Source organism: Caretta caretta, chromosome 20 (assembly GCF_965140235.1).
Source record: "Caretta caretta isolate rCarCar2 chromosome 20, rCarCar1.hap1, whole genome shotgun sequence".
Lineage (NCBI taxonomy): Eukaryota > Metazoa > Chordata > Testudines > Cheloniidae > Caretta > Caretta caretta.
In genome coordinates this window covers 10092712-10114101 of record NC_134225.1, presented here as the reverse complement: position 1 = coordinate 10114101, position 21390 = coordinate 10092712, and the positions used below count along the sequence as shown (strand labels likewise).

General features: G+C 49.9%; 1 long non-coding RNA gene across 1 annotated transcript; it reads left to right on the top strand.

Annotated features, from left to right (window-relative positions):
- The first annotated feature begins 14651 nt into the window (after positions 1-14651).
- Positions 14652-20176, top strand: LOC142069625 (uncharacterized). The gene is made up of 4 exons (XR_012665558.1): positions 14652-15351; positions 15882-15939; positions 16585-17065; positions 20111-20176. It is a non-coding gene; the product is annotated as an uncharacterized LOC142069625 (long non-coding RNA).
- The last annotated feature ends 1214 nt before the right edge of the window (positions 20177-21390 follow it).

The following is a 21390-nucleotide window of genomic DNA, read 5'->3' as shown; positions in this document are numbered from 1 at the left end:
AAGTTCTATTTCCCTAACGACAGCAGGAATAGTTTCTTGGCTCACAATTCCAAGCCTCTTTCTATCCAGCAGTCTACCATAATGCACGCCCGCGCTCTCTCTCTCTCTCTCTCTCAACTTTTTCTGAGATCACGCTACAAATACTTCCCTGGGGCTCCTTTATGCTTCTGCGGTGTCACACTCCCTCTCTTCCTCCCCCCTCCCCCACCCCAAACCCCATCCCCCTGCATTTGCATTCAGACCCCAGTGAAAGCCCCTTCCACTGTATGTCTCAACTCCTATTCCAGCTTTACTTGATGGTGACTTCTATTAAGTCAGCCATCTATTCCACAAAAGAGCTTGATTGTTTTTACATTGATCCTGAATAAAGGACAACTGGTATGCCCACCAGCTTCAATAAGGCTTCCCCTTTCCCCAGTGTAACTACCTGTTTTCATGTTGTTTTTATAAATCTGTATCTTGTACATGTCCGCAAAACCCACAGCATTCTTTTATTTTTACTAACCTGAAACAGGATATTGAATGCATAATTTCAGTTACACCAATGTAAATCTGTGGTAATTCATTAGAATTATTTATCCTGGTGACAAAATATGTTAGCACGTCACTAGAGAAAACATGACACTTTTTGATAATTGTTATTGTTGCCGGCACCCAGTGCCGAGAGGCTAAACAACAGCTGAGGTTGGTTCGCTACCCGGTGTGCGACACCCAATAATCACAAAGGGGTGAAGAAGCAGAAAAGTTTATTTGCAGCTGCAAAAAGGTACAGGAAGAATAAAATCTCCAATCCTGCACCCAGAGCAGGAAGTTTCACAGGCTTTTATACGTCCTTTTTCCCAGCATACCTATCCAATAGCAAGCTGCCCTAAGCATCCATATAGCCAGCCAATCCAGTTCCCAGCTAGTTCCCTTGTTCTCTGTATCATTTGTTAAACCATACATAAAGCTGCTTTATTCAGCATTGTTCTTCCATATCTGCCCTGTTTGGCCTTGTTTAGTTTCAGGCAGTCTGACTCTGCAACATATTGTTGCAGATCCTCAGCATAACTGCTGCGAGTGCCTCCAGGCGGGGGGCCAAGGACACTTGGGCCTAGTACACAGAGCTGCTGCGAGTGCCTCCAGGCCGGAGTGGGGGGGGGCAAGGACACCTGGGCCTAGTGCGAGGGGGCTTCATCGACACTTGTGGTCTTCCATCCCCTCGAGATACCTAGTGGCCATGCCCCAGTGTCCCCACTGAACTCCCACATCTGAACTCCCAGCCAGAGCCCGTACGTGCTCCACCACTAGAGGCCCTGATGCAGCAAGCCACCCCATACAGCAAAACAAAACCACTTCCCACATGGCATTAGGATGGCAAACGATAATAGAGAAAGATGAGAACTTGCTGTAACAGGGGTTCTCAAACTTCATTGCACCACGACCCCCTTCTGACAACAAAAATTACTACGCGACCCCAGGAGGGAGAACCAAACCCTGAGCCCGCCCAAGCCCTAGCTCCCCCGGGCCAGAAGGGGCCAAAGTCAAAACCCAAGGGCTTCAGGCCCAGGCAGGGGGTGGGGGGAGCTGTAACCTGATCCCAGGGCTGAAGCCCAAGTCTCAGCGCTCAGGCTTGGGCTTCAGCCCTGGGCCCAGGCAAGTCTAACTCCAGCCCTGGTGACCCTATTAAAAAGGGATCCCGACCCACAGTTTGAGAATCGCTGTGCAGTAACATGCTCTGATTATTGGTGATACTTGGTTTCCTCACAAAGACATGCACAAGGTTACATGGAACTCATCAGATGGTTAAACCACAAACCAGACTGAGCACATGTCAGGAGACCGGGTTGTAGGTGGTCAGGAATAGTGGTCAGACTGGGAGTCATGCCTAGTGGTGAGTGTCCAAATGCCAAAAGCAGGGATTGAGACAGGGCCAAAACCAAGAAGCAGGTCCAAAGATTAGAACTAGAGTCAGAATCCAAATGCCAGAGCCAAGAATCAAGTAGGGTGACCAGACAGCAAATGTGAACAATTGGGATGGGGGTGGGGTAATAGGAACCTCTATAAGAAAAAGACCCCCAGATCAGGACTGTTCCTATCAAATCGGGATATCTGGTCACTCTAGAATCAAGAGAGAGTCGGAGTCAGGAATCAGAGCCAAGGGTCAGAACCGGATCACCGGGGGCAGGGAAGAAGGGAGCAGGGCTGGTTCTGAGGCAGGAGCAAGGCTGGGTGTAGGACAGGATCTGGGCTGAAGCTGTGGAGGAACAGAGCAGAAGCAGGGCTTGGCAAGAGCTGAGCCCAGGGAGGCAGAGAATCACTGAGCACCCAGCGAGCGACTGCTGCTGCTGAGTTTAAGAACCAGACAGCTAACTTCTTCAGCCAATCTGGCAGGGTGGTCCAAGCAGGACAGTGTTGGAGGATGGTGCCGTGGGGAAGGCGAGCAGAGCTTCATCATCATGGGCTTGCTTCTGGACGGCGCCGTGCCTTGTGGTGCCGGAGGTCTATCTTGCCTGGTGGGAAACTGCGGTGCCATCATGGCAATCAAGTCCCTGGCCACCTCAAACGTGTCCAGGATGGAAGGAAGCTCCTGCTCCTCCACCTGGCACTCTCTAGCAGGCTGCCTCCATAAGGAGTTCTTTGAGCCTGAAGTCCCTTTCTTTCTTTGTTCTCGGGCGGAGAACTTTGCAGCTCTTGAAGCGAGCTGTTTAAAGTGCCTCCCCCACACACTTTAGGCAGGAGTTATGGGTGTTGCCCATTGACATGAGCTTGTAGCAGGTCCCGCACGGCTTAAACTCTTGGGATGGAGGCATATGCCGAACCCCAAGAGGGGAGGGAACTGGTCTTGGGGGAACCCCCCACTTCTATCAAACTAATTACTGAAAACTAACACTAACTAATTCACTATTTACAGGTTAACAGAAAGTCCAATCACTAGGGGAAATGCTTGCGGAGGCAAGAGAGACACACAGCTCCAACGACCGTCAGAGGCAATAAGAACGAATTGAAGAGGTGGCGGGTCGGCAGGGACCTATATACACCTCCATGAAGGCGCAGCTCCGGGGGCTCCACAGCTGACCCGACGGGTACTGCTTGGGGAAAAACCTTCCGACGACTGTGCACGCGGCATACGCACACCTACTTGGAATCGACATGAGCAAGCACTCGAAGAACTTGGCAGATTCCCCCACAATGAAACCCTAATTCAGGGCAGCTTTACCATTAATCTGTGCGTTAGATTAGGAGTCAGCAAGCACCTGACAGGGCTGTAGCCATGGGTGGGCCTGAGTGGGCTGTGGCCCACCCACTTAGCATCCAGGCCCACCCAGATCGGGGCTGGAGCCCCCCGAATCCACAGGCTGGGACTCCCAACACTGGGTCGGTGTCCATCCGTGTCCCGCTCCTGCCAGCGCCACATGCTGCTGCCCTGGTCTCCAGCCCTGCCCCTGCAAGGTACACCCCCGCCCTCCCCCAGGCAGCCTCATGGTCAGGTGCCTGCTGAGCAGTGAAGGACGGCTAGAGATGGCGGGGGAGGCAGGTCTCCCTATCCCCAACCGCCCCATCATTGCCCGCCCAGTTTCCCTGCCCTAGCTACGCCACTGCCTGTAAAGAAGGAAAGTGCTCTCTTCAAATCACCACTCTGCCAGCAAAAATTGCTGAAGACTGGTTCTTATCAGCCTTCCCTTGAAACTTCAGCAAAGCCTGAAATACAGGCCCTGGGAGAATTCGTCTGAGAGGAGATCCCGACAAAGGTGTGGTGAAGTCAAGGGTTAGTCTGTCGTATAGCAGAGGGTACAGTTTCTCAACCAAGAAACAGGCCTTCTATCCCCAATATTCAGCTAAGCTCTGTTCACGGTACCTCTACCACTACCCGACCGCAGAAAAGGTCTCATTGAAAAGCGGCTCTCTGACAAGGCCCCCTTTGTGCACTGGAAAGTGATCTCAGCAGGATTAGAATTAAATCCCATTTCCTTTACTCTTTTTAGGAACACTAGTACAGCTGCTTCAGTCTCCAGAGTGCTTTAGAAGCATTCCCAAGAGCATTCCCATGAGACAAGTCATCCCATCGTACTCGTGGGGGAAAAGGCGGGCACACACAGCCTGACACATTTCAGGCAAGTCACTTAATCCTGAGAAAACTCTCAGGAGTCCTGCTAGAAGCTGCCGTTACACAATAATGCTGAATTTACTCCATTTGCTTTTCCATGACCATAGTGTGATGCCACAAACGCAGGATAATGACACCATAGCAGGCTCAAGTTCAAGGAGAGGAAGAACTGGGTTACAGTCTATGCATATATTTTATTCTCATGCAGAGACCCAATAACAACAATTGTATCTAACTCACTGATCCCCACTCCTTCAGCATCTGACCTCTTCCTTGCCTGCCCACCCCCAGACACCCTAGTGCAGTGGAGGAAATAGACCGCAGGAGCTGGAGGAGGGCACCTGCATGGCGCAGCAGGTAAGAGCTCTGACTATGTGCCACGAACAGACCTCTGGTATGGAACTCGAGATGGGGGTGCCCCTCCACCCTCCCTAAATGGCAGTCCTGGCCAAGACTCCCACGGCTTCCCCACAGCTGCTTGTGTCATTCCCACATTTTTGCAGTGCGGGTGCAGCAACAGGGGCAAGAGTCGCGCACTGGCTGTATGGAGGTGGGAGATCACCCTGAAGCCCCCCGCCTCCCCTGAGACATGGACTCAGAGGTGAGGCTGCACCCGACCCTGACACAGTGCCAGGGCTGAGCCTCTCCAGAAACACGCAGGGACTCTGCCCATCTGCACTAAGCTGTAATGTATCTATAGCCTGAAAAAGAAAACTCAGAGAGAAGGGAAGAAGCAGCTGACAGGGATGGGAGAGAATGGGGATGGACGGATGGAGAGAATGGTATTGGTTCCCTCTAACTAGACAGCAGGGATGGGTTTGTGTCTTGGAGAGAAGACGGTTTCCATTCTTCTCAGCAGACTGGGAAACCATCAAATTAAAGAGGCACTTTGTAGCCAAGTCTAACAGAAAAATGCATGAGTCTCAAATAACATTCAGGGACAATACCTGAGCAGGAAGCCCTTCTCCTCCATCAGTAGTGAAGTAAAGGGGGTGGGATTTGGCGTTCCCACCATAACACAGCCCTTGGACTCCACTGAGTAGGAAAGGAATTATTTGAAGCAAACTCTGGTTAGTAGGTTTAGTCCTCTGGTTATTAGATGTGTGGTTGTGACTATTGATAACACTTTATGATCCTCTGGTGCCTTTTATCCAGAAGGATTTCAGTGCTTTACACATGGTATTATTTTATCCTTTGCTGAATTGCAGCCAGCCCTTGGATGGAACATGTCCGTCAACCTTCACTACATGTGGGATGAAGCGCAGAGTAATCTATCTATTTGAGACTGCTGTGTGGGCATGAGTGTATGCTTTCCTCGATTAGGCTTGTTTCACTCTTGTGAGCAAAACCCATAATTGGTGGTGTATTCTTGTATTGGGTTTTGTCACGTTTGCGATGGAGCACACTATGAGACTGAGTACAGCAGTGATAAACTTTCTGTTATTACTAGGGCCCTACCAAATTCACAGTTCATTCTGGTCAATTTCACAGCCCTAGGATTTGAAAATAAGACAATTTCACATTTTCAGAAGTTTACCCCTGAAATTTCAGTCTGTTGTAATAGTGGGGGCCCCAACCCAAAAGGGGATGGGGGAGTGTTCCAAGGCTGCTCTAGGGGCATTGCAGGATTGACACCCTCACTTCTGTGCTGCCTTCAGCAGGGATGGAGACCCCCTGCATCCAGACCTACCCCCACAGAGCCCCCCCTGCGTCTGGATCTGTGCTGAGCTCCTCCTCCCTGCATCCAGACCCGTGCCCTGACTAGCCCCCTGCACCTGGACTATCCCAAATGAGCCCCCCATCCCACTGAACCCCCCAGCACCTGGACCCCCATGCTGAGTCCTCAGCACCCAGCCTCCCCTGCTGACCTCCAACCACCTTCATCTGGACCCCCTGCACAGTCCCATTCCCCCTGCACCCAGAACCCTCACTTCTGAGTCCCGGCCTGCGACCAACACGCGCAAACTAGGGCCCGCGGGACCGGCCTGTCCGGCCCGCCTGAGCTCCCGGCCAAGGAGGCGAGCCCCGGCCCCTCCCCCGACCGCCCTCTCCCCCGTCTCCGCCCCATCCAACGCCCCCGGCTCCCTGACTCTCTCCGCAAACCCCTGCCCCTCATCCAATCCTGCCCCCCGCTCGCCGGAGCCGGTCCCGCCGCTGCAACGCTCCGCGGCAGGAGCAGCGGGCAGAGGGCGAGCGTAGCAGCAGGCAGAGGGGCCGGGGTTCGCTCCCCGGCCGGGAGCTCAGGCGGCCGGACAGGACGTGGGCAAACGACGTCTGGCCCGCAGGACCGTCCTGTCCAAACCCCAGCCCCTCCCCCGCTGCCTCCCCTCCCCCGGGGTGTGGATACGGGACAGGGAGTGGGGGGGGTTGGGGTCCTGGGGGCAGTTAGGGTGCGGAGGTCTCCGGAGGGGGCGGTCAGGGGACAGGGAGCAGGGGGTTGGATGGGTCGGGGATTCTGAGGGGGGCAGTTGGGGGGCGGGAAGTGGGAGGGGGTGGATGGGGTGGGAGCCATGCTATTTGGGGAGGCCCAGTCTTCCCTACCCGGCCCTCCATACCGTTTTACAACCCCATGTGGCCCTCGGGCCAAAAAGTTTGCCCACCCTGCCTTAGTGACACAGTGGGCCTGGCTCATGACTCTGAGAGTGAAGGCGCAGCCTGGCCAGTTGGAAACTGGTCCATGAGATCGCTGTGCTTCTCTGAGCCATGTGGCTCCTGATCATCGTCAGCTCTCAGACACGCCAGCATGACCCCCGGTCTGAGTCCTGTAGGCCGAGGAGAGCGCTAAGCCCCTGCTGTGCCCCGTGATTCTGCTGCAGAGAACGGCAACCTCTGGCCTTCTCAGTGCGGCTCTCCCCTCTCCTGCCTGGGACCTGACCCATAAAGCACGCTTCCCCGGATTTGTATTAGGCGTGTTTTGTAGACTACTGTGACTGTCTGAGGGAGCTGCCCATTCCCTAGCCCTGTGTGCACCTCTCTGTGATGGGACTTCACCCCAAGAAGCCAATGTGCTGCATGCAGCTAAATAGTCCAGCCCCCCTCCAGCCCCGGTAATGAAGGCAGAGTGAGAGGAATTTCACACACAGAGAACCCCCTAGACTGTTCCGAAGCTAGGCAGAGAGGGTGGGACAAGGGGGTCTCTGAGGCCCTTAGGCTGGGCCTAGCTCACTGCCATGCCCCTCTCAAGGAGTGGTTTTGTCTTCTTGACATATATTCACCCTAAACCAAATCATGACAGGTTTCAGAGGAGCAGCCGTGTTAGTCTGTATTTGCAAAAAGAAAAAGCGTACTTGTGGCACCTTAGAAACTAAGCAATTTATTTGAGCATAAGCATCCGATGAAGTGAGCTTTAGCTTATGCTCAAATAAATTGGTTAGTCTCTAAGGTGCCACAAGTCCTCCTTTTCTTTTTCCTAACCCAAATGTATCCCATTGGCTTTAGGGAGTTCCAAGCTGGGACAAGTTCACCTTGATGTCTTTCTCCAGCGGGCGGATGGTTGCAGAATCGCTCCGAGCCAGGGCTGGCTTTGATGCAGCAGCGTGGGGATGGTGCCCCATCCTAGCTGGGCAGGGCTCATGCCCTCCTTGCCTGGCCAATCCCATCGGGCTCCCCTTGAATATGTCCAGGACGCAATGGCTGCAGCCCTGCAGCCGCTGTACAGCCATGGGCACAGTAGGCCTGTGTGTGGGTGTTTGTCTGGCTCCAGGGCTGGGGAGGGAGGAGGAGACCCGGGAAAGAGCAGCAGCAAGCCATTCGCTGAGTAGACAGGACTGGGCTGGCAGCTCCAGGCGCGTTCCCAGCTCCGCGGAGAGGGACGTCAAGGCTGGCTGGACTGCGTCTGCGCTTCCCTCCGAGCCAGGCTCCAGGCAAAGCGTTGGTGACTGGGAGACCCGGCGTGTGTGTGATTACCCCAAACCTTCCTGCAGGCGCCGGGGGACTGGGTGGCACCTGGAAAGACCGTGGAGGTGTTTCCTTTGGGGCAGCTCCAGCCTGGCCAGGCTCCAAGCTCAGTGGTCCCCTGCCAGCCTCGTGAAGGGTCCTGGAGGAGCCAGAACACAGGGCAGGGGAGGAGAACATAACCCTGCCGTGGGGCTGGGGCTGCTTTGCAGCCGAGGGCGGTGGGGGACTGCGTGGGGGCTCCCGCATGGGCCCTGCTGCCCGCCAGGGGACGGACAGCTGGGCCTGCACAAGGGGCCTGGGTTCATACCTGGCGCAGACACAAGGGCTTGTGCCGCACAGCAGCTCGTGAGGATCTGACGGGCTCCATCCCCAGTCGTGCCCTGACGTGGCCCAGCTCTGTGCCTCAGTTTCCCCCTCTGTAGAACAGGAGGATAGCGACACCAACCCTCCGGCTGTCCCGCTGCAGGACTGGGTCCTTGGTGGCATGGTTCTGGAGGATAGCTTCATGCAGCCAGGGAAGGCTGGCATCAAACTGTCTGTGTTTTCAAAGGCCCTCCAGCTCCCTCCCCTCCCCCTGCACTCTGGTGCGGATTACAGGGATCCTGGCGCGGTTGTTGATTGGGAACGCTTCCCAGCCGCTGCTCCAGGCCCAGAACACGGTGTGTTCGCTTTCAAAGCTCGCACTATGTCTGTCAGCCTTTTACAAGGCCAAGACAAGAGCTGGGAACCAGCCAGGGCCGGAGCTCTTCTCCATCTTCCTTTCCCGGTGTGCCAACCAGCCGGCTGCACCGTGCCACAGCCAGCAAGTTCCTTTCCCTTAACGCTCAGTGGAAACCCTTCCTGCTGCCCCTTGCCAGCCACGCCAGCGTCACTCCCACAGACCCTGGTCGTCGGCGGGTGGGGATCAAACCTGGGGCCTCTGGAGCTTAGTGCATGAGCCTCTATTGCATGAGCTAAAAGCCCCCTGGCTGTTAGCGACGGCTGCAGAGCAGACTCATCTTATCTCTCTCTCTCAAATGGTCTTGGTGCCACTTGATGGGACACAACACCACACCCAGAAGGTGCGTGGGTTACATCAGCTGGCGGAGGATTAACTTCATATTGAGCTTCAGATCCCCGTCTTGGGCTTTGATTGATTGGGCAGGGGAGTCCCCAGGCATGCTGGGGTGGCTGGGAGGAAATCGAAAGGAGCTGTTTGTGCTGAATTGCCCCCCCCCCCATCACCCCACATTCTCCATCACAAACCCAGGGGCGGCAGCAGCTTCCAGTACGCTGGGCTCCCCATAGCTCCCATCGGGGCAGACCTCAGCTGGGGCAGTTTGTCCCAGCCCTGTCCAGGGGCACAGCACATTCTCCAGCCCCGTTCCTGGAGCCGTGGTCACTGACACGAGCAGTGGATCTGCCCCAGTGACCTCAGTGCAGCTGTGGGACTCAGCGCTGCAGAACAGGAGGCCCCAGGTAACGAGCAGCTGAAGCGCCAGGATGAGAACCCTGGGCTCTAAAGCCGCCCTGTATGACGTCCCCAACCGCTGTCCAGAGGAGAGGGCTTGCCCTGGCTCTGGGACTAGGTCTTTTAATCCGCTCCAGGTGGCTCCGTTCCCCAGCGGCACAGGCTTGTTCCTACCAGAGGGGTTTATTGCCGTCTCTGTTTGCCTCCGTTAACAGCAGGCAGGAAGGAGGGAGAAGCTAGGAATTGCACACCCGCCCCGCAAGGCAGGTCAGTCTTTCCCAGAGGCTTGGGGAGAGGCTCTGCTTTCACTTTGGCCTATTCGCTCCATCCGACGCTGTTGTGGGCCGGATGTAAACCAAGCTGGCTGGGTTTCAGCCCAACACTCATTGTAGGGCCTCTTGGTGAGGCACCAAGTCCCAGGGTTAAACAGGGCGCCCTGGGGCTCCCAGCTCCCTGCACAAACAGCAAAATCTCATACCCAGTGTGACGAAGTGGGACTGTTCTTAATGTTTCCTCTGAATAGTGTGGGGGTGCCTCGGTTTCCCCTAGGCAGTTCTTAAGTATCTAGGTGGTGGGGTAAGGGTGTATGATCGTTGCAGATCCCTAGAGGGCAGGTGCGTGCAGGGGTCTGGACACAGAGAATGGCCGACACCCTGTTTCCTGGCAACTGGTGGCCTGGGCCCTTCCCCCCTGCAAGGTGAGACCTAAGGGTTGGAGAACAAAGAAATCAGGTGCCCTCCTGGCCGGGGAAAGGGACAAAGCCCAGAGGAGGAGGGGCTGGAGGGAGTTTCAGTTTGGGCTGGCTGGGACATGGAGTGAAGGGCAGACGTGGTTGTCTGGCTCACTGCCCCCCAAAATGGACCCAGCTGAAGGGTCCGGTTCTCGACACCTACAAGCTCTGGATTAGACCATGTTCCTGTCGTCTAATAAACCTTCTGTTTTACTGCGGGAAGCAGCGTGGGGTGAGGGATGTGCTGGCCACGGCTTCCTGCAGCCCCCGTTGGCCTGCAGTGGGGAACTGCGGCCAGTGGGATCCGCGATTGGCCAAAGCTGTGGACGCAACATGTAAACAAACTGGCCTGGCCCGCCAGGGAGCTTACCCTGGGGGGCTGCATGCCAAACGTTGCCAACCCCGGTGCTACAGCAATCTCCCGTACAGCAATGGCTGTTACAAGACAGCATAAGTTAGAACAACCCAGAGTCTAAAGCTCAGGTGTATTTGAGGATCTGGGCCAGTACTTGGCTGTTTCTATAGTAATGACCCCTGAGCAAGCAGTGTAATGTACATGCTTATCACTGAGCTTGTCCAGAGGCTGCACGTCCATCAGAATGACTAGATGTCCTGATGTGTAATAAAAACACTTGGAGTCATAAAAAATCAACCCAGCCTACTTCACAGGGCCTGAGCCTTCTCTCCCTTACAGCATCTGAGCAGTAGGAGAATGGCTAATACGGGCCACTGTTATGGCTGTTGTAGTCTATTTATAAAAGCATAATACGGGCCAGTTTTATAGTTGCTGTATTGTGTTATAAAACAAGAACAAAACATAGAAAAATAAAAAATACAAATTAATGTTTTGAATTAATTTGGGGAAAAGAATTTACAGCACTGTACAAGAATTTAAAACATTTCAAACATTCCTTTCTGTCTCTCCAGTATTATCGTCTCTTTTGTTCCAATTTTGGGTAGCGGGAGCGAGTAGTATAAGGGCCCTACCATCAATCAAACGTTAACCCCATCCCTTGATCCCGTAAGCCCTGCACACAGGTCACTGGAAGTCCCACCTCTTGGGAGTATTACTTCCAGGGTCAAGGTGGACACATGTCCGGAAGCAAGGTGTGTCATGTGACCCCTGTAAGAACTCCTCCCACTGTCCTCTGCTGATCAGGATGGATTCTGCCCCCACAGGAACGCTTCGAGAGAAGATTTGACCAATCAGGGGGAGTTCCGGGGTTTGTGTGACCCCTCTAAGAACTCCTCCCACTGCCCTCTACCAATCAGCAGGGGTTTCAGCCGCTGGGAACCACCCCGAGAGGAGATTTGCCCAATTGGGGGGAATTCTGGGGCAGGGTGACCCATCAGGAAGTGGCTCGTGTGACCCCTCTAAGAACGCCTCCCACCACCCTCTACCAATCGCGATGGGTTTTGGCCACAGAGGACAGCCCCAAAAGGAGATTCGACCAAAATAGGGTGGGTTCTGGGACGGGCTCAACCACCCAGAAGAGGGTCATGTGACCCCTCTAAGGACTCCTTCCAATGTCCTCTGCCAATCAGAGTGCAGAACCATCACCTCATAAGTCCCAGCGCTGGGAAGAGGAGGCCATCTCTTACCAAGAAGACGTGTTTTAGAAATTGTGGAAAGGCTGAGAGGAAACGTGGACTCCTTTACCACCCCTGTGAGAACTTCAGACTTTGTTTTAGCCCCGAGGACCTTTGGAGTTGTGTGGAGAAAGCGCTACAGCAGCGACAGTTCTGAAGAGGATGAGAGAGAAGCCAAGGGGATTCCTTTGGCCCAGCCATTGTGGATATGCCAGAATCCGAACCTGAAGCCCAACAGCTCATGAGACACCCCGATGAGCATGGTGGCCTCTCGTCATCCGCCACCCTGGAGGAGGAAGGCGATCATGGCTTGGGGGAGGCACTGGCAGACAAGGTGAATGGAAAAGACATAGCTCAGGTACATGAATGATTAAGAAGCGACGGTCGATGATTGGGTGTAATGAGGTTAGGAACCAGGGGTTGTGTAAATCTAAAAACAAGGAGTGGGAACTTACGCTTGTTTCTTGTCTGAAAATCTCTCGACAGCTTGACGATGCCTTTCCAGAGGACCCGGAGGCCCTGGACGGCGTTGCATCAAGCAGCGAAGGTGAACCAGGCCGGCCTTGTTTTTGCTCAACGCCGCTAGAAATTGTTGAAGATGACTCCGAGGAGGACGGCTACGAGGACTTTAGGAGGAGGCTTGGCATGGAACTCGCTGAGCCAGTGCCACATCACGAGCGTAAAAATGTTATGCGGACTATTGTACGCGTTGCTGTTTATGCTGTTCTTCATCAGTGTCTTAGGGAAAAGCTTTTTGAAAATGGTGAGGGCTGTGTCATAGATGCCCCAGCCCAATGGCACCATGACTGTGTGACTTGGACTTCAATGGATAGAAACTGCAAGCTCTGGGACCTGTGTGCTGAGCTATGTTTGGAAAGCTTATTGAACACTATTATTGCCACAGGTCATGTTATGCAACGTCTGTGCCTAACCCAAGAACATTTAGCGCAAGGGGTGACCTTGAGAAATGCTGTGCAATTCAGTGGAGACCCTGACCTTGTTTTAAAGAAAATGTCCAAACTGGAAGATGCCTGCTTACAGCGTTACATTGACCGTCTGGTCCACACAAAAAGTGACAGAACCCTGCTTAAGAAAAAGTCTATTTGTAAGAAATCTAAAAGGATTAATTGAGAGAATGATGAAGGGACAAACATGCAATATAAAACTTGGTCGCTGTACATTTTAAAAAATCGAATGAAAAGGGCTTTGTGATTATCTGTGTTTCTGTTAGAAGGTCTCTGGCCCTTAAGTGAGCTAAAAGTTTTAATGGAGCCTCTGGGTTTGTTTTCAAGAAGCTGTATGATTTTTAAATGAAAAAAAATGGTTTGTGAGAACCTAGGTCTTGTGTCTTTGTGTAAAAGAGACCCATTTACAGCAAAAAGCTGTGAAGTGGGAGGGGAACAAATCCTAAAAATGTGTTTACAGTATAACCCTTCTGCCCATCAGAGTTGGCCACAACAGGGGCTGGATTCAGTATCTAGGAGTTCCCTCCCAGTAACACAATACACCAGCGGGGCACTGAAGCTCCCCTATGACAAGTTGAAATCACTGAATACTGTGTTAAGTAGTAGGGGGGCCTCAGAGCTGGGACACCATGAACCCAAAGTGACGTCAGCTCTGCAGTCTGTAACCAAACTCCTAATAGAATCAAAATTACCTCTGACATTACACCATGGAGAGAAAGTGCAATTGGTGTTTGGGGCCCTCAGAAGGGGGCTCACATCACTAGGCACAAACCTCCAAACTCTCTCAATTCACTGGGTTTTGGAATCCTTGTCCCTTGCCTAGCGAGTGCTACTTAGTTGATGGCGAGTCCCTCCGTCATAAAAGGCCAAGGACAGTTCCACTGTCCTTGATTCACATAATCAGGATAACAGCACTTTATTCTTCCTGCCCCAATAACAGAGAAACTGGGGATCCCACAGCCGCCAAAGTGACCATTTGGGCTCCTGTGGGCTCAGGCTAGGTGGGGTGAGTGTCCTGTGCAAACGAGATCAGCTGCTGAAGTCCTTTTCCACAACTCACCACCAGATGTCAGGGTAGAGCTCATCCTGCCTCTGCTTACAACACGAAAACAAAACAGGGATGGTTCAGACATGTGTTTGAGTACAATAGAGTTGACTCATCCTGTTGAACTGAATGGTTTTAACCACACCCCCACTGACTAGCGAAGGTAACTGTGATTACTTACCCTTGTTGCTAGAGGGATAAATTTGATGGGTGTGCACCCATAGTAAGGGAGGTGGGTGGGTGAGTTCGGATAAATATGAAATGAAATAAAACCTCAGGAATTCGCAGATGCTATTGGGCAGTTTAAATATAATCCCTGGAGTTGGTAGAGCACTATTGGACAGTGAAAATGACCCAGGAACTGGCAGAAATCTACTGGACAGTTTAAATATGACCCAGGAGTTGTTTGAATGCTATGGGTCACTCTTTCTAGCAATTCAAAGCCATTAAAAGTTTAAAATACTATATTTACCCAAAAAAACCAAAACAACCAACCAAAAAATCCCACCACACACACACACACACACACACGGGTCTAACCCAAAACTGAAATGTTTGAAGGGTTCACAAATCTTCACCATGCTTTAGAACAATCATTTGCTCAAAAGACAAATTTTTAAAAGCTGTGGGTGCTTATTATGGTTGTGATACAACCATTTTATTTCAACCCCCCCCCCCCAAACTTTAAGCATGAAAGAAACATGTTTAAAAAACAAGCCCCAAAGACATTTACTGAGATCTGCAAAGGGTCCCCACTTGGAAATGGGTACAGTTACATTACGGATTGGTGATTTACTGTTTAATACTGTAAGAAGGCCCTACAGAAAAATGTATTTTAACTAAAAGGAAAAAAAATGTGGCCAAAAGCACCTCGGTTGTGCAGACAGCTTAATTTGTTGGATCATACTAAAGAAGTTCTGTATTAAAATCACAAATGAGTTTGATTCCCCATAGTTTAAATTCCAGGGTATTACTAATTAAGAGGTCTCTTGGGTTTTGGTACTGTTTCTCTCCCTCTCCGTGTGAAAGTTGCAAGCTGCTAATTGTGTTAGTACGTCCCAGACGGAGTCTGTTCTCAAAGCAACACTTTGTAACAACAGAAACAGCACACAGAGACTCCCCGCCCTTTTGTTGTATTTATCTGGCTTTGTTAACAATTGTGCTTTAAAATAGAGATAGAGGATGTATGTGGATGGATGCTTGGTGTGGATAATAACTGAATGATCAGGGAGGTGCAGCCTAAGAATCCAGTGTCCGTCGGCCAAAGAAGGCGTCAACCAGAGGACCCCCGGAGGGCAGACTGGAATCCACCCAACAGCCTCAAGGATGGGAGAACCGAAGAACAAGACGGAGCCGTCAGGAATGTGCCATCTGCTGATTGATTCAGCAACAGCATGATGAAGCAATTCCCATAGGCTGGCATAGGAATAAATTCCTATAAAAATGGACTCTAGAAACGGAAAACTTTGGGGTCTGATTCTGCAAACCAACTTCCAGGCGCGTCAGATGTGCATCTGACAAGGCCCTGCTCCCTCCTCGTGTCCAGGCCACCTGGCCAGTGGCTTGGCATGAGCAACTCTAAGGCTGGTAACTATGATAACAACCTTGCAGAACCTCTGTGTGTGTGTGTGTGTGTGTGTGTGTGTGTATGAATGAATGTGTGAATAAATATGAAATTGAATGGAATGTTATAGCTATAACTAACTGCTTACTATGATTCTTTCTGTATTCACAATAAATGTGGCATTTTGCCTTTTCCCTTTTAATAAGATCCTGCTGGTTTTTATTTTATTGGTATAACAAATTCCCCCACCCCAGATCACAAAAGGGAATGTTAGGGAGGGGTGCCTAACGTCCTTAAGTAGCTATTATTTGAGAGTTGTAGCGATCAAATCAACCTGCTAGCTCCTATTTTGAAGTCTGTTTGAAACAAAGGCTTAGGACGGTGTAAAAACCTCATGTATTTTGGAGACTCTTTCAACAGAAACTCTCTTGAATGGCTGCTGGACTGCAAAAGGAGCCATGCTCCCTGTTTTTAACTCTGAAAATATATATTTTATTATATCACTCGTTGGCCATGCTGTCTTAGTAAATAATGGTGCCTATGTTTCTTGCAGTGTGATCTGTTTAGCATGGAACCAGTCACTTTAAACTGCATTTCATCACCGGGCCAAGGTAAAAACCAGTTTAACTGTAGTTTTGCTTAATAACTTCAGGTATTACACAGGTTGGATAGGGATTTGGGGGTAATACTAACGAACATTTTTGCTTGTTCTTTAATCCAAAGGCCCAAACACATATGGGGGTGGGGTGGGGGCGGGGGGGGGGCGTAACTTTCTGCAATTGGCTTTTAAATGCATGTGGGTTCATTGAAAAGTATTTTGTTGCAAACTGTGTTTTAAATTCTCACTCTCTCTCTCTCTCTCTCTGTGTAAAAAACATAGGTGGTTTTTTTTTTAAGTATATGGCTGCAAACTGATGGTAATGGTGTGTTTCAAATTAACAGGGTGCTTTTTTAATGTGCAAAATGTGCTTTAAACTGGATTTTAAAAGTTGATTTTAAAAGCAGTTTGGTTTTTATTTTGCAAAATGAGGTGCATTTAAAAAAATGTTTGCGGGTTTGTTGTTTTTTGTTTTAAAGTGGTAGAAATAAACTCAACACTCCTGTTTGTTGTACAGCCTGAAATGGATTATTTTATTTTAAAGCTCTGACTTTTTAAATAGAAAAACACCCTAATGAATATTTTGTTTTTAAGTTTACAAGAAAGTTTCATGTGATTTATAATAATCATAATCATAATCATATTGTCTGCTCCACAGTACGGTCAAAACATGAGAGACCCTTAGACCAGAGGGTAAACAAGCTTAAAAGAAAAAGAAACGAGACAGCTGAAAAGAAAAATTCACCAGATGGATGGATGAAGCCCAGTAAATATACTGTGTTTGGGAGGTTATGAGGTTTTGTATTTTAAGTAAATACATCGGTGTGGGTGAGAAAGATGGTAAAGTTAAGTTTTGTAATATGTTCCTTCCCCCCTAATCGGGTATGTGCAGTTCTCCTGACAATGCTGTAGTCAGAGCGACAGGGACACCTCCACCAGACCAGCCAAAGAACCAGAAATCTGCTTTGAGACCTTTAACAACTCAAAACAGCACAAGAGTGCAGATGAAGCATCAGGGCAGTCCAAACCTCAAATACGTCAAAGCCAAGGACAAAACAAAAGACTCTGGTAAAAACCAACCACGCAAACACAACTCCAGTTCCTCAGCGGCCACCTCCACACCAAGCCCTGAGAAAACCGTGAGTGAAAACGCCCACCTACGATGCTTCGTTCAGAAGACTGAGGGACGCTGTATCCTCGGGGGTTCTAAAAGAACGGCATTCTAAAAAGGTTTGGGGAAAATATGATGCTTCGTTCAGAATACCGGTGAACGGTGTATCTTCAGGGGGTCTAAAAGAAAGGAGGGCTGGAAAGCACATCAAGAAAGCAAAAGCTTTGGTGGGTGACTTTTTGAAAAATACTTCAATTTTTGGCTCTGCGCAGGCGTGACTAGTTGTGGAAAGGGGCCTGGGTAAAAGGGGCACCCTCAAGGATACACATCAGCTCAGGTGTAAACAAAAGGGGGGACAGTGCTTGGTGGACAAACAAATGGCTGCCAAAAAGTTCCAGGCCAGGGTCGCTGTAAAAATTTTATAAAGGGCTGAAGAGGTAATGTGGAGGGGGGACAAAAAGAGATGCCCTCGACTGGAGGCTCTCAAACTGGAATGTCTGAAAATGGGGAGGTGGAATCAGACTCTCACACAGAGTCTGGTTTAGAAAATTCCCCAGAGGGCTCTCTAGAATGATGGGTCCCCATTTCCTCCCGATGACCCTCACGGAGGCGCCTCAGAGTCTTACTCTCAAATAGCATCTGATGTAGATGGTCCCGTAGAAGAATCCCCAAGTAACCCTGAAAATGCAGAGGTGTGTATGGAGAGAGTGAGAAGTTGGCAACGTGAATGACCTAGATTTGGGGGGTTGGTGTATTGTGAGGAATTTCATTTTGTCAATCTTGAGCGAATAAATTCAGCTCAGCAGGTTGTTGAAGCCATACACAGGGGGATACAGTTAGTTCTCGATGACGTTAATGGTAGGGTAGGTCCTGATGATCTGGTCAGATCAAAAAAAGATTATGCTCAGTGACGTAGCAATGTCTGAACAGCATTTAGGAGTCAACACACAGGTGGTGCTGTATGCGGTGAAAGGGGCTTTTTTTAAACGGGCGGGGGGGCAGTTTACCCCAAGACTTATTTCATCCTGTTGCACGATGAGCAATACTATGGGGTTGTGAAAAAGTTGTTTGGAGCAAAAAATTATGGTGAGTTTTGCCCCACGGTGCACAGTCACGGCCACTCTCACAGGTACAGCTGCTGCCTCTGCTTGAGCGTAACCTGCTCAGACAGCGTGGACGTGCAGCTGAGGTGTCCTCGCTGTAGACTGTATTGTCAGTCCAGAGAGCGTTTAGACAGACACATCGACTGGGCATCGACAGAACAAGCTGAATGCCTGTCTAAAACGTTGTGCAATAAGGGTCAGTCTTACGTGGACAAGCGGCACAGGTGTAAAGGGAGGCGCTGTAAGCAGGGTCAGGGTTTGATCGCTGGTGATGTAGACGGTCACCTCGGTTTTATGGACAGCCTTAGAAAGCCCGAATCCTCAGAAAAGTGTATTTGTTATGATTCCGAATACACACAGGAGACTGGGTTGCACACTCCCAATTACATTTTTGCTATGTCCCTCAAGCCGGAAAAGTCCTGGGAATTTAAGGGTGATGAGTGTCTTTCTATGTTTGTTCAGACCTTTATTGGCAAAGAGTTCCGGGTCTACACGTTCCAGGCGCACAATTCCAAAGGTTACGATGCATACTTCATCATTAGACAGTTACTGAAGGAAAAGATGTGCCTAGAACTGATCACTCAGGGTAGTAAACTAATGTGTGTGGAAGTTAAGGCCCTGGGCATTTGTTTTATAGACTCTTTAAACTTTTTGCCCATGAAGCTTGGTTAGCTCCCGCAGGTGATGGGGTTTGAAGGGTGCAAAGGGTATTTTCCACATTTTTTGAACACTTTAGAAAATCAAAATGACGTGGGGCCTATGCCCGGTGTGGAGCACTATGGTGTAGAAAGCATGATGCCCAGGGAAAAAGCAGAGTTTCTCAACTGGTAGCAGGCCCACAGGTAGGAGACGTTTGACTTGCAGAAAGAGCTCGCGTATTACTGTCAGCAGGATGTCAAAATTTTGAGACAGCTTTGTATCCTATACAGAAAAGAGATTATGAAAATGATGGAGAAGGGAGATCTAGTAGAGAGAGAACCTGGTAAATTCACTGAGATAAAACTGTGTATAGATCCATTCTGGTACATAACACTGGCATCTGCCTGCATGGCTATGTACAGGTTTATGTTTTTGGAGCCTACCACGGTAGCTCTTCTCCCTCCAGACAATGATCACAGGCAGAAAAAGATATTCGACCCCATCTATTCAGTGGCTGTTGTATACCTCTCACCAAGAAACTATACAAATAGGGCATGCTTTACAGGGTGGGGAACTACAGGTAGGCTCCTACTCTTTAGAGGGTTATGCCAGTGTTGACAGGGTACACACAGCCTTAGAGTTTAATGGGTGTTCTTTTCCACGGTTGTGCCACCTGTCATTGTGAAAAAGCACAAAACCCTATGACGGGGACAACTTTTGGGTTTCTTTATTACAAGACGCAGCTCAAGACCGACTATCTGATATAACTTGGTTTTGTAGTGAGGACTCTTTGGGAGCATGAGTGGGAAGTGATGAAAGAAACAAACAGGGAGCTTGCAGGTATTTAAAATGAGCCCAGTTGCCCTAGCCTCTCGTGCCTAGGGATGCTCTTTTTGGGGGGAGGACAAACACTATCTGTCTATATTACAAACTTAACTCTGGGGAAGAAATCCACTATTATGATTTTACCAGCTTCTACCCTTTTGTAAAGAAAACCAAAGAATACCCTATCGGACACCCCAATATAGTTTATGACAAATTGGGACCCCTTGCAAATTATTTTGGAATTGCAAAACTTAAAGTGTACCCCACACAAGGCTTCTTTTTCCCATTCTTACCTGTCAGAGTGGGTGGCAAGCTTATGTTCCCGCTATGCCGAACCTGTGCGGAAACCGAGCAGCGGGAGATGTACATCCATACTGACAAGGAGAGGGCCATCCTGGGGACTTGGTGCACTGTGGAATTGAACGCGGCCATAACGAAGGGGTACGCGGTGGCAAAAATATATGAAAACTGGCTTTTTAATGAAAAATCTGATGAACTCTTTTCAGAGTACATCAAATGACACCTCCGCCAGAAACAAGAGGCTTCAGGGTATCCCAGCTGGTGCACAGATGAAGAAAAACAAAATAAGTACATGAACGATTTCTACCAGAAAGAAGGCGTGCGTTTGTGCCAACACGAGATCAGGTTTAACCCCGCTAAACGCCAAATCGCTAAACTCTTTCTAAATTCCCTCACGAGCGAGATCCCGCCAGATCAACACATCACCGAGTTTGTGTCGGCAGGCCCGAAAACATACCGGTATACAGGTCGGGAGGAAAGGCCTGTATGAAAGTCAAAGGTATTACCCTGAACTAGGCAAACTGTCAAAAGATCAACTTTGACAGTTTGAAAAATCTAGTCCTGGACTATTGCACGGGCCTGCGAGAAAACACCTCAAAAAAGAGAGAGGTGCAGCAGCCCTCTATCGTAAGGAGCAAAAATCAGTGGTAAATAGAGACCAAAACCCTTAAGAAAACACAGAAAGTCATTTACAACAAGAGGGTCCTAGGAGAAGGCTTTAAAACCCTGCCCTACGGATTTTAAAATGGATACGAGGTGGAAACACCCCTTTTCTGCAATTCTCGCGGGGCCTAGCAACTGTGGGAAAAGTTACTTTATAAAAAATGTGTTGGATAATGCCAAACAAAACATTGTCTGTTATGCCTGAGAATATTGGATAACATGGCTATAAAAAGCATTGCAAGATACACATGTCTGGGCTTGTTGAAACACATTTTGAGCAAGGCTAGGCATGCCCAAGAATTTAAATGTATTTTTTAGAAAATTCATCACCATCCGGTCGTTTTGCACTAAGTCGTTAGATTACAATTTTAAAATCCGGTCAAAAGATAAACCCTTGCTCTGATGATGTAAGAAAAACACTCAGTGATAGCCGCAGGCGACAGAGCGGGGGTCTTGTAATTGTCTACTGTGAAACACAATGCCTGTGGCATTTTTGTTTAAACATTTCATAATGCTTTTAGGAAACAACATGCTCTTCGGGGGGTGCCCGTATGAGTCTAAAAACTCTCCACGGTTACGCTCCGCCAGACACAAGGCAAGCCAGTGTTCACCAGGTTGGTTGTGTGGATGCGCGATACAAACCTAGGGGTCTCTGAGACAGCTTGTCGCCAGGGAGCCAAATCACAAGGGAACACATCTAAGAAATTCTTTTTTGTGTAAGGCACCTTGATAAGACACACGAGAGCTGCACGGTGTCCATGTTCACATATGGTCAAGCAGAACGTCTCTCCTCTGATTTCTCTCTATGATGTTGTCAAAAACC